Here is a 12,826-nt window from a genome sequence, read left to right as displayed (position 1 = left end):
AAACTGGTAAGTTTTGCACAGGATAGTGAGAGGGAGAAAGAATTCTCAATTCTAGTTTTCATCCGCAGATAACTTTAGGAATGTATGGTATAGGCCCCCCTTTTACCTAACACCATCCCATTCTATGGACTAAATTGGAAGTTGAATTACTGTAGAAAACAACCAGCCCTGTACAAGGAAAATTACATTCTTTAGCTCCACCAAATTTATTCTAGTACACTAAGGCCTCAAATGAGAAAGGAGTGATTTAGCAGCATTTGTTAACAAGAGGAATTGAATAGAGCTGGAAGAGACACATATAAACAAACAAGCAAATGTTCAGTTTTAATGCAAATTTTGGGTGATGGCAGTATTTGTCGCTTGGGCAAACACCATCACCAGAGAAACAGATAACACATATACTGAAGCAAAGATCAGATCTAAGTTAAGAAATCAAAATCTGGAGGAGTAGTGGGTGCTGTGATATACTTTCCAGATTCTCATTCAAGACTAAAGGGCTTATTTCCCCATATGTTGTGAGTATTGCCGTCTGATGGCTTTCAACTGCCAGCCCTCTCTGGAAGTTGCCCTGGGTTGGAGAGACTGCTTTAATTCTCTGTGGGCAGCCCACATTGGATGATTAGTAGCTTCTAGAGCAGAAAGGACTTGTTCTCTCACCGTAACACAGAATAATCTAAGGGGTCCATCTGGTTTCAGAAACTCCTTCTCTAACATCTGGTCACCTGAGGCTTTTGTTGAGACCACCTTGCAGCCTGATCTCTTCCTCTGCCCAACCTTGCAGCTTCTCTCCTTCCTCTTCTACAGTGATGATCTCCAAAACACTCCCTGACCAACTTCCTAGAATGTATGCCCCACCTCACAGTCTGTTTTCTGGGGAACCCAAGCTTCAGGGAGGTCTACAATAATCTGAGTCCCTATCCCCTGTCAGCTACCAACGGATCCATGGAATTAAGCAAGCAAGGTTAATTGGTTAAAATGATTAGACAAATGGTCACACTCACTCAAAAGATGAAAAGCATGTAGATGTGGGACAGCAAGTACTCAAAGAAGGAAAAGGAGAAGCCCTGGATAGTGGTCAAGTCTGTTCAGATGAAGCCAAGTAGGAAGAAAAAATGGCTGCCAAAGTTGTCCACATCCTCATCTCCAGAACCTATGAGCATGTTACCTTATATGGCAAAAGGGACTTTGCCAATGTGATTAATGTTAAGGACCTTGAAATGGGGAGATGGTACTGGATATCCAGGGATCCCAGTCTAGTCATAGAGATCTGTAAATACAGAAAGCTTTTCCTAACTGTGGTCAGAAAAGGAGTTGTGAGAATGATTAGAGGGATGCAACATTGCTGGATATAAGATAAAGGATCGGGGGCAAGAGTCAAGGAATTTGGTTAGCCATTAAAAGCTGGGAAAGCCAAGGAAACATTCTTCCCTAGAGATGCCACAAAAAAATACAGCTCTGCTGGCACATTGATTCTAGCCCAATAAGGCTTCTGTTGCAATTCTAACCTACAAATCTATAAGATAATAAATTTGCATTGTTTAAACTACCTTTTTGGGACGATTTATTACAGCAGCAGTAATAAACTAATATATATTTGGTACCAGGGGTGAGGTGCTGCTATAACAAATATCTAAAAATGTGAAAATGTATTTGGAATTGCACAATAGGGAGAGACTGGAAGAATTTTGTAGAGAATGATGGGAAAAGGCTAGATTTCTCTGAAGAAACTGTTAGTAGAAATATTGATGGGAACTCTTCTTAATGAGGACTCAGAAAGAAGTGAGAAGCAGAACTGAGAAAAACATAAATCATCTTACAGGATCCAAAATCATTGTGAACAGACTGTTAAGAAAAATATGGATGTTAATGGAACAGCTGCTGAAGGCTGAGAAGGAAATGAGGAACATGTTACTGGAAACTAGAGGAAAGAACATCTTTGCTGCATAGTTGCAGAATGCTTAGCAGAACTGTGTCCTTCAGTTATGTGGAGAGCAGAACTGGTAAATAATGAAACTGTACATTTAACTGAGGATATTTCTAAGCAGAGTGTTGAAGATGCAGCCTGGTTTCTTCTTGCTGCTTATAGTAAAATATTAGTGGAAGGAGATTAACTGAGGAAGAACAATTAAAATAATAAAAAAGAAAAACAAACAAAAAAACGTACAAAAAAGCATGTCAGTATTGGATGATTTTGGAAATTCTAAGCCTATTCAGATTGTAGAATAAAAAGTACTAAAGAGATTTGCTGCCTGAAAATCATGACCTAGAGGAAAAAGCCAAGCATGAGGTGCTGCCATCTTTTGTTAATACCTCAGAAAAATCAAAAGGTTATAATGTTCATTCACACAAATGGCTCTTTGAGGAGATTAAAGTTCATCTCACAGATCACTTTAATATAACTAGAAAACATTTAGGAAGTTTTAGGGCATAATTCTTCAGTCATCCCCCAAAAAACAAAAAAAGCAAAGATAGAGATTGGGTTATCTAGGAAAGATCTGTGGAAGAATTTCTTGTCTAATGGAGTGAATCCCATGACATATACAGGAGAGCCGCAAGAGTCTCCAGAACTAGCCAGCAGAAACAATGCTTGCTGGGAATGAAAGGGATGGAGTACAAAATTAAAGAAGGCTGGTAGAACCATAAATTTCTACAGGCAGGAAATAGGTTGATAAAACTACCGAGCTACAAAACATGTACTATCATTTATGAAAAATGGAGGATACCTAGGAAGGCAGAGCCAACAGCCCAAATAACTTGAGCCACATAGGATTAATCCCAGCACATAAAATCTAATGGATTCCATATATATGTGTTAGCATATGGTATTTGTTTTTCTCTTTCTGATTTACTTCACTCTGTATGACAGACTCTAGGTCCATCCACCTCACTACAAATAACTCAGTTTTGTTTCTTTTTATGGCTGAGTAATATTCCATTGTATATATGTGCCACATCTTTATCCATTCATCTGTCAATGGACACTTGGATTGCTTCCATGTCCTGGCAATTGTAAATAGTGCTGCAATTAACATTGTGGCACATGACTCTTTGGGGCAGGACAGAAATAAAGATGCAGATGTAGAGAATGGACTTGAGAACATGGGGAGGGGGAAGGGTAAGCTGGGACGAAGTGAGAGAGTGGCATGGACATATATACACTACCAAACGTAAAATAGATAGCTAGTGGGAAGCAGCCACATAGCACAGGGAGATCAGCTCGGTGCTTTGTGACCACCTAGAGGGGTGGGATAGGGAGGGTGAGAGGGAGACGCAAGAGGGAGGAGATATGGGGATATATGTATATGTATAGCTGATTCACTTTGTTATAAAGCAGAAACTAACACCATTTAAAGCAATTATACTCCAATAAAGATGTTTTAACAAAAAGTTATTATAAAAAAAAATCTAATGGAGTTTTCCTAGCTCAATTTTGAAATTGCTTGGGTCCAGTAACTCTTTTTCCTTCTATTTTTGACTATCTTGAACCAGAATTTCTATAACTGTTATCCTATGGCTTGTCTCACCATATTATTTTAGGAATAGATAACTGCTTCTTAAGATCCATGACTTCATAGATGAACAGGATGCCCCAGTAGGGATTATTACCAGAATATTACCCATATCTAATTTAGATGATTTAGATGATGAGATTTTAGACTTTTGGCTAATTAGATTTAGATGAGATTTTGAACTTGAGTTGATGTAATGGGTTGAGACTTTTTATAATGTTGTGATAGATTGAGTATATTTTGTATATGGAAAGAATAAGAATCTTTGGGGGACAGACTATGGTAAGCAGAATAATGGGCCCCTAAATGTGTCCACATCCTTATCACTGGAATATGTAATCATGTTGTCTTTACATGGGAAAATGAATTTTGCAGATGTGATTAAGGTTAAGGATTTTGAGATGGGACATTATCCAGGATTATCTAGAGGGGTTCAACCTAATCATATCAGTCCTTAAAAGAACCTTCTCTGGCTGAAGTCAGGGTCAGAGGAAGATTTGACTTCAAAAGAATGGTCAGAGAGATGCAAGACTGAGGAAGTGGGTACAGAGCCAGGGAATGTATATGTTCATTGGAAGCTGGGAAAGGGAAGAAAATGGATTCTCTGCTAGAGCCTCCAGGAAGAAACACAGCCTTCCTCACACGTTGATTTTAGCCCATTGAGACCCATGTTGGACTTCGCACCTACAGAACTATAAGATAGTACATTTGCATTGTTTTAAACCATGAATTTTGTATAATTTTATAGCAACAATAGAAATATAATACAACATTTTAAACTATCATCCACTGTAGTATTTGGGAAACCAGTGAGAGAGATTAAAGTCTTAAGTATGGCAATTGAAAATGTAGTGAGTCAATATGGTGTTTTAGGAGTCAATATGGTGTCTCCTTTGAAACATCTCTATAATAGTTGGAACAGAAAAAAATACAGATGTATGAAAATATAAATTAATGTTTGTCTATAATCCTAAAATCAAACCTTATGTATATGTTACATATATTCCTTCTCACTTTTGATCTAAATTATTCCCATGAAATTTGGGGTGCTTCTTTGTACAAAGAATTTATATTCACTTTCATTATTTTATATTTCTCTTTGTATATGGAGCCTGAATGGGTTTATCCTGTCCTTTTCATAATACAGGTACTTCACTGACTGTAATTATAAAGCTTTTCTCCTTTTAGAATATTTTTCTTTTCACTAAATTGAAAAGAAATTGCTTCTTTGATCTCATCTGATGTATTTGAAACGCTTATATTGTAAAAATGCTGACAGACCTGTTCTCCAGAAAGAACAGTGTCACATTTGGGGTTTTTTTGTGGGGGGAGATATTGGGGGGAATGCTTATAGAGAGTGGGGTTTCACTGTTGCAAAATTAATTGTTCTGAAGTAAACAGACAGAATTAACAAGTAAATTTGGAACAGTTATAGAATTTATGCATAATCCAGATTGCTGGAAATGTTTCACACAGATATTCAGTGTATAAGATAGTTTTAATGCATCATGTAAATAGAAATGCAGAATAAGCATTGTGTTTGCATTTGTAGAAAAATAAGTAAACATACACTGTTTGGAGAAAAATTTTCTAATCTTTAAGGTGAAGTGAAATTTCCTGTAATTCCTTTCATGATTTATTGATGTCTTAAGGGCCATACTTAACTATAATTTTTGTCTGTGATATTTCAGGTCAACCTTTTTTTGTTTTTCTTTTCTGGTCTTTCACCATAAGATCTTTGGTAATTTTTTCAAATAAAGAAAATAGGTATGGATTCACTTCACTGAACACACATGTGTACACACACACACACACACACACACACACACACATTTTTGATTGCTATTTTGGCTAGAAAATTTTTAGAACAAATTAATTTTCTCAGAATTTTAAAGAAAATTTAACATTATTTTCTATCTTCATATGTTATTGATTAGAAGTTATGCCAATGACTTGCATTCATTTGTAGGTAACCAATTTCATCTTCCTGAAAGGAATATCATCATAAATGGAGTTCTGAAATATATAGGTGCATATTATTTATCATTCCTTCTGTCTATAACAAAGCATACTGTTTCATTTTGAAAATATAAAATTGCTAAGATGTTTTAGATAAGAAACATACTCTTCTATTAATTAAGTGTATTAATGCTCCATGTCTCTCAATGTTTTTATATTTTCCGTTGTTTTCTTCTTGTCTTGGATTCTAGGAATTTTTTTCTCCCAACAAAACGTGTGATAGCTGCATTCATCCTATTATTTATGCATTCTATTTAAGCTTTATTTTGTAATTTTATTTTAAATTCCCAGTTCATTTTTGTTGTGCTTCTTTACTCCTTATTTTATAGAGACAATGACTATTCATACCTTTCTGAGTACACTGACTAGAGGTTTTTAAATTCTTATTTTATGTCCTCTGAGTTGGGTTTTCTGTTTGCACATCTTGCTCTTTTTTCAAATAGGTGGGTTTTTCTGATTTTTGTTTTGCCTAAATTGCCAGGTGGTTAGGATTGTTTGCCACATTTTTGAGTGGAAAATCAGGCTGATCAATAGATGTGTTTTCTCTGCATATATGCAGCCTCTTTTCCCAATAGTTCCCTCCCCTAGATGTGCATAAACAGCAGATTCTATTAAAATGGTCTGCTAGGTTTGTAGTATATGCCAATAAATAGGTTTTGCTCTAGCATGTTATGTATCAGACAAACTAGGCACCCACCAATTTCCAGAATAAGAAGGTAAATTTCTTTTATGTATAGAACTATTTTTTCTCTTTTTGATTATTTAAAAAGTCCAGCTATGCCCACTTTTTCTTCTGATCCTAATACCTGAACATGGGCCCTTCCTTTGGGTAGAACTTAGGCTTGCTTTAGAAAGAAAATGTTCATAGGACAGTAAGGTAGGCACAGCTTTTAAGAATAGGATATATTTTACCTAGAACTTGGCATGTCTGAAAATTTCTTTCCCTCTTGCTGACATTTTCTCCAGCTTGTGTTGTACGTATTGGAGCTATGATGCTTTTGCTTTGCTTTTGATCTAATCTCATTTGCCTTCTATATTTCAGAAATTCTTTAATTTTCTGGCTCACTAGTGGTGCCTCTTCATATTAGGGAGACATATTCTGTCACAGGAGTGGAAGTTCAGGATGCCATGATTTAATCCACACAGCAACTCTGTAAGAATTTTTTTTTAACTTTTCTTTTAGTCAAGAAACTGAGGGCTGGATAAATGTCTATGTGCCATAGTTTTTGAGTGATTGAGCTGTGATTTGACCTCAGATTCTCTGTCTCCATATTCTCATCTCTCATCCCTAACTAGAGATGATCTTGTATTGCATTCCATTTCAATCAATTCCATTGAATTCAGCAAAACATATTCTGAATACCTATAATGCTGAATACCTATAATACCTATAATTCTGAATACCTATATAATAATAAACTGCTTGTGACAGTCTTACACAAGCAATGAAAATATAGATATGGCTAAGACAAAGATCCTGTCTTCAATTAATTCACAGTTTTATATGTGGAACTTAGTAAAGAAGGAAAATAAGAGCATGCAAAGACTTAATTTACTTACTGTACAATTTTTCCTAAGATTGTTCTGGTATAGGTAAATTAAAAAGCAAATGTAATTGAAAAAAAAACATTTGTTATGAATACTCTATATATGTTGGAGAAAATAATGAGCATGCTTCTTTTTATGTCTTGATATCATTTATAAAATAGTGCATATTTGAAGTAATATGCAAATGATAGAAATAAAGCTAGTCATATACACATTATAAGGATTAATTTAACCTACCTCCTACTTGTCAGAGTTAACCTGCAACAAGGAGGCAAGTGGAATAACAAGTAGTGTTATTCATAAATAAAATGCATAAAAATATATTCAGGAAAACCAATGCTGTTTGCTTAACTGTCTAATTTACACCTTGCCTGTATCAGTTTGAGTAAATTATATTTTCAAAGTTCCATGAAATGTGAGATCTTAGACAGCACTTAATTGCCTGTCTTTAGCTTTAGAGAAACTGAAATGGAAGAAAGACTTGTCCTGGGACACACATAAATGTAGATGCAGAGCCATGCCCACTCCATAAATTGCTTCCCCTAACCCCTTGTTTTAATGGAGTGGGAGGATAGGAGATCTCTGAGTCACTTAATTTTCCACATTTTTTCCTTGAGGGAAACTTTTCCTTCGGTATTGTGGGAATATGATATCCCAGTCTATTATTATGATTCCCTTGAAAAACAACTTAGGATAAGAAGGGCTAGACAATAATAAAACAAACTGAACCTGAAGAGATTTTTTTCTTATATGTAATCAGATTTGTTTCATTAAAAGCACAAACTAGAGGATATCTAATAAAATCAATGAGGATTTTTTGGTTGTTGACATCTATCATATTGAAAGGAATACTGCCAATGTTTTCCCCTATCAGAATTTCTGCAGGAAATAGACTCATATCCTCATATTGTGCAGTGTAGTCTTATTTTTTCACTCATCCTACTCTAGTGCCAAAGTAAATTAGGTGGCTGAGAAAAGTGAGACACCACTAATGACTGAAAGTAAGTAGCATTTTTCATGGAATCCAATGCTGATGAAGGGAAAGAACAATATTAAGAGATACATTCCTATAAGTACTGAGGATCTAAGGAAGGAAAAAAAATTGTGACTTGTGCAATGTATGTGCCTTTCACTTACTAAAGATTCAAATTACATTTCAGTAGAATATCAGCACTAGTCAAACACCACAGACATAACTGTTGTAGACAGGACCCAACTTAGGTTGCTGAGTAGCACGTGAAAATTTGAGAAGAAACAAGATATTATCGTGGTTTCAAAGTATCTACCCCAAGGTATTTATTAACTACAAATGGAAAGATAGTAACCCACAAGCACTATTTAACCAAGGGATCAAAGTTAACATCACCAGTAAAAAGGCAAAATGATACCATGCATTGAGAACTCAGGACACATTGTCATTTCCGTGGTAGTTATGCTCATCATGCTTAACCTTAGTCCAGTCATGAGGAAATATTAGACAAATGTAAATTGAAGGACATTCTACAAAATAATTAAACAGTAATGCTATTCAGAAGTGTCAGGATTATTAAAAAAAAATAAGGAAAGACTAAGGAACTGTTGCAGCTTGACAGACTAAGGGAAAAAAGTACAATGCAGGATCCTGTATTGGATCCTGAAACAGAAAGAGGACACTGGTGGAAAAACTGGTGAAATTTGAATGTGATCTGTAGGTTAATTAATAGTATTATAACTATGCTTGTTTCTTGGTAGTATTGATCATTTTGTCAGAAGCTGAGAGATGTACAGGAACCTATTCACAACCTGTAAGTCTAACATTTCAAAATTAAAAGTTAAAAAAAAGTTTTAGCATGAGAATACAGATTTTGAGGGAACACATTTTTCCATCTAACTTTTAAAATTTCACTGTTAGAAAAAGTCTACATTTGGGGGGCTACTGTTTACTTCTATCAGGACATATAGTACAAATGTTTATGTGAGGAAGAAAATTAGGCCTATAGGGAGAGTGGGTGAGAGAAACTTGGAAGGTTTGAAGGCTCTTTCATTTAAGGGTATGTCTACTTACCATTCTTCATCACAAATGGAAGGTGGTGTGCTGGAAAAATAACATGGAGCTCCAAGGCCCGGAAGCAGCATGGGGTAGAGCTTGGAGAAAGCATGATATAGATAAAAGACCATAAGTTTCAGAAGCAGGCCAATCACTTTTCAAATCTTGAATCTTCTGCTTGATAACTGTGTGACAAGTTTAACCATAAGTTACTACTACTACTACTACTACCACTACCACTACTACTGCTGCTTATCCTCCTCCATTTTTATTTTAGATAAAAATACTTATCTTGCAGGTTTCCCAGATTACTAAAGTAATGTAAATATTGTATAAATAAGAACTACTAACCCCATGTCTACTTAAAGCCATACATTTCTTATTAAATTAACATAGCATCATTATACGAAGTTTAAAAGAAGAGAAAAATCACATACATTTTCATTGACTGAAAGATATGTGTAATCATTTTAAGTTTTATGGTTATATGTTTTAACATGGTTGTGATTTTAGTGTATCATTTTTATCTTGCATTTTTTCCCACATTACTATTTATGAATTTTGTCATGTTTCTACAATATATTTAAAATATCTCCCTCCAATGGAACATTTAAGTTGATTCTGATTTTTTTAATATCGTAAGCCATGCATGTTGCATTTAATATTTTTTAACTTGGATTATTCCTTTTATAAAGAAATGTGCATTAAGATTTGTAGTTTTTGTAAATTAAATAGTTAAAAATTTACCCTTTTCATGAATGTTTATTATTTTTACCTCTTACTTTATATTTGAACAGATGAAACTCAAATCACTGAATTTTCTTGACATTATCAGAAGTACTTATTCATCACTGGTAGACAAAGCAAGGAGAATTGGCATGAGTTTTGCTTCTAGTATAGAACTACAACCTTGGTGCAGAAAATGTATAACCACCACAGCTAGGTATAAGAAGCATGACAAGCGCTATGCAAATTCTAGTTCTCATTATTAATTATTAATATTGGCATGGTGCTGTAGGGAAAGAGTAACTTTGCCAGTGATTCTTACTATCATTCTATCAGCTTTCTTTAGTATAGGTTGCCACTGGTGGAGGTGGTAAGAATACAGAGTAGAAGAGGTCTTTTAAATTATGTGGGAAAGCCCGTCACAGCATCCCTCATTTCCCAGGGTTAGCATAGTACAAATTTTCTGTTAGTTCTTTGAATTTTGATCAATGACTGCTTTGCTTGACCATTTTTCTTGATCTTTAGGTTCTGCAGATGTCTGGCTCATGAGTATTCACATAGACTTCCCACTATACTCTGAACTCCAATTTTATGTTCTCTGGGTTTTACTTACTTTTGTGACCTCAGATTCACTGTGATCCCAGTAGTGTCTTTCTTTTGTAGCCTCCTCTCATGTCTTCTTTCCTTGTTCAGCTCTTACAACGTGTTGCTATCCTTGATCCAAGATGGAAATTTAGTCTATGGGTATAATGAGAATTAGATATTTTGACTGTATTGGAGAATATCACATATTTATCAACTTAGTAGAGAGATAAAAGGTTAAGAAAATAGAGCAGATGCTATGAGCTTTCTTATGAAATTTCCCCAAGGTGGGAAGGAAACGTGAAGCACAACTTCCAAGTTAGAACACATGCTATTAGTTTTGAAATAGAAATAATCAAACTAATTTCACTGTGTTATTTTATTATTATCATTTTAAAATATACATGACATTACATTTGCCACTTAAAATATTTTAAGTGTACAATTCTGTGACACTAAATACTTTCATATTGTTGTGCAAATGTCACCATCATCCATCTCCAGGACTCATCATTTTCCCAAATTGAAACTCTTTATCCATTAAACATTAACTCCTCATTACCTGCTGGTCCCAGCCCTTGGCAACCACCGTTTTACTTTCCATCAGTTTCACTACTCTAGGTACCTAGAATGATACAGCACTTGTCCTTTTGTGATTGGCTTAATCACTTAGCATCATGTTTTCAAAGTTTGTTCATGTTGTAGCATGTGTCAGAATTTCCTTCCTTTTTAAGGCTGACTCATTTTTCATTGAATGCATACCACATTTTGTTTATCCATCCATCCATATATGGATACTTGAATTGCTTCCACCTTTTAGCTATTGTGAATAATGCTGCTACGAGCATGTGTGTACAGATATGAATCCCTGATTTTATTTTTTTGGATATATAATTTTGCCAATACATAGCACTTGCTATTTCTGTTTGTTTCTTGAAAATAGCCAATGACTGTTATTTTGTTTGTTTGCTTTAATACTAGCCATTCTTATGGGTTTGAGGTAGTATCTCATTGTGGTTTTGATTTGCATTTTCCTAATTATTAGTGATGTTGAGTATCTTTTCATGTGGTTATGGGCCATTTGTTGATCTTCTTTGGAGAAATATCTGTCCACTTAAGTCCTTTGCCCATTTTACCTGGGCTTTTTTCTTATCTACTCTAGTTTTGAGTCAACTAGAATGAATCAAACTTTGAATCAAAATGTGAAGATGGAGAAGAAACAGGAGAGATGAGGTAAAGAACTCTGGTCTCAATCCAATATATTTGGCTTTGGCTGTATCTAGATATTTTACATGTGTTAATGGAAAGAATTATGTAAACTGCTGTTATTCTACAGGTAGTACTATATCATAGTTGAAATAATGGGTTACAAAGACTCCACAGGTTATAGGGAAGTTATAACATCTGCTTCCCCCCACCGCCAATCAGAGCAGATGGCTCTTTCCCAAGGGATATAAAAGTAACTACTTTCCTTAAATATGCCATCTGTCTGAATAATCAATTTCACCAATTAGTAAAGAAGGCATTTGAAGGGCTGAGAAATCTGTTAATTCTAAACACAGGAAGGAGAAAAGAACTATGTTTTGCCCAATGCAAAATAATAGCATTTCTAGGCATCTCTGTTGAATATGAAATAGGATCTACTTTTGTTGCCCTTTCTGAAACATTCTGTGGAGCTAGATCAATTGGTAAAAAGCAAATCAATAGATGAAGCTAGTGTGTGATGACAAATTTGACTTGCTTGACAGAGTGTATATTAATATTGATCACCAGGATCAAATCAAGCAGACCAAGCAAGTCACATGCTCTTATGGTAAAACAAAGCTCCAACTCATATTGTTAATCTGATAGGAATTCAGTAAGGCAGATAATTGTATTTTATTTTTAGGTTGTTTAACTATTATAATAGTTATACTATAACTATTATGTTTAACTATTATAATATTATAATATAATATACCTACTCACTGGCCCTCCTCTTCACTCCTTAAGCTCCAGCCATATAGATACATTTACAGTTCCCCTACCCATGTTTTTTCAAACTAACAAGCCTATGTAGATGCTGGTGTCAGCCCCAAATAACCTCCACTTTTTACAAACTGGCAAGCCCTCCTCATTCTTCAGATTCCAGCTCAAGTATCTTCTCCGGGAAGAATTGTTTTATCCAGAAAGCCGATAATGCCATCTTAGTCTCCTCACTGTTTCTAATATGCATAGATAGTACAGAATTTTTCTCAATGAACTAATTCATTGTAAAATGTTGACTCCCATATTAGAGCATAATTACATGAGGAAAGAGACTGCGTCCTATTTACCTATGTAGTGCTAGTTCCTGGAAATAAAACTTTAAAAAGAAATTGCTAATACATAAAACAGTTTGGAAATCCGATTGACAAGATGAGAGCTTGCTTTAAAA

General features: G+C 34.9%; 1 long non-coding RNA gene across 1 annotated transcript in view; it reads right to left on the bottom strand.

Moving 5' to 3' along the window:
* The window catches only part of LOC109549823 (uncharacterized), a 114,474-nt gene extending 103,907 nt beyond the window's left edge, over positions 1 to 10,567 (bottom strand). The window contains exons 1-2 of the long non-coding RNA XR_002176177.2: positions 10,442 to 10,567; positions 9,121 to 9,200 (exon numbers count right to left, since the gene is read on the bottom strand). This is a non-coding gene — a long non-coding RNA (uncharacterized lncRNA). The remainder of the gene's footprint in view (positions 1 to 9,120; positions 9,201 to 10,441) is intronic.
* Positions 10,568 to 12,826: the final 2,259 nt, after the last annotated feature.

The sequence above is a fragment of the Tursiops truncatus genome, chromosome 6 (genome assembly GCF_011762595.2).
Source record: "Tursiops truncatus isolate mTurTru1 chromosome 6, mTurTru1.mat.Y, whole genome shotgun sequence".
NCBI classification, from domain to species: Eukaryota; Metazoa; Chordata; class Mammalia; order Artiodactyla; family Delphinidae; genus Tursiops; species Tursiops truncatus.
This window is presented reverse-complemented; position numbering and strand designations above follow the sequence as displayed.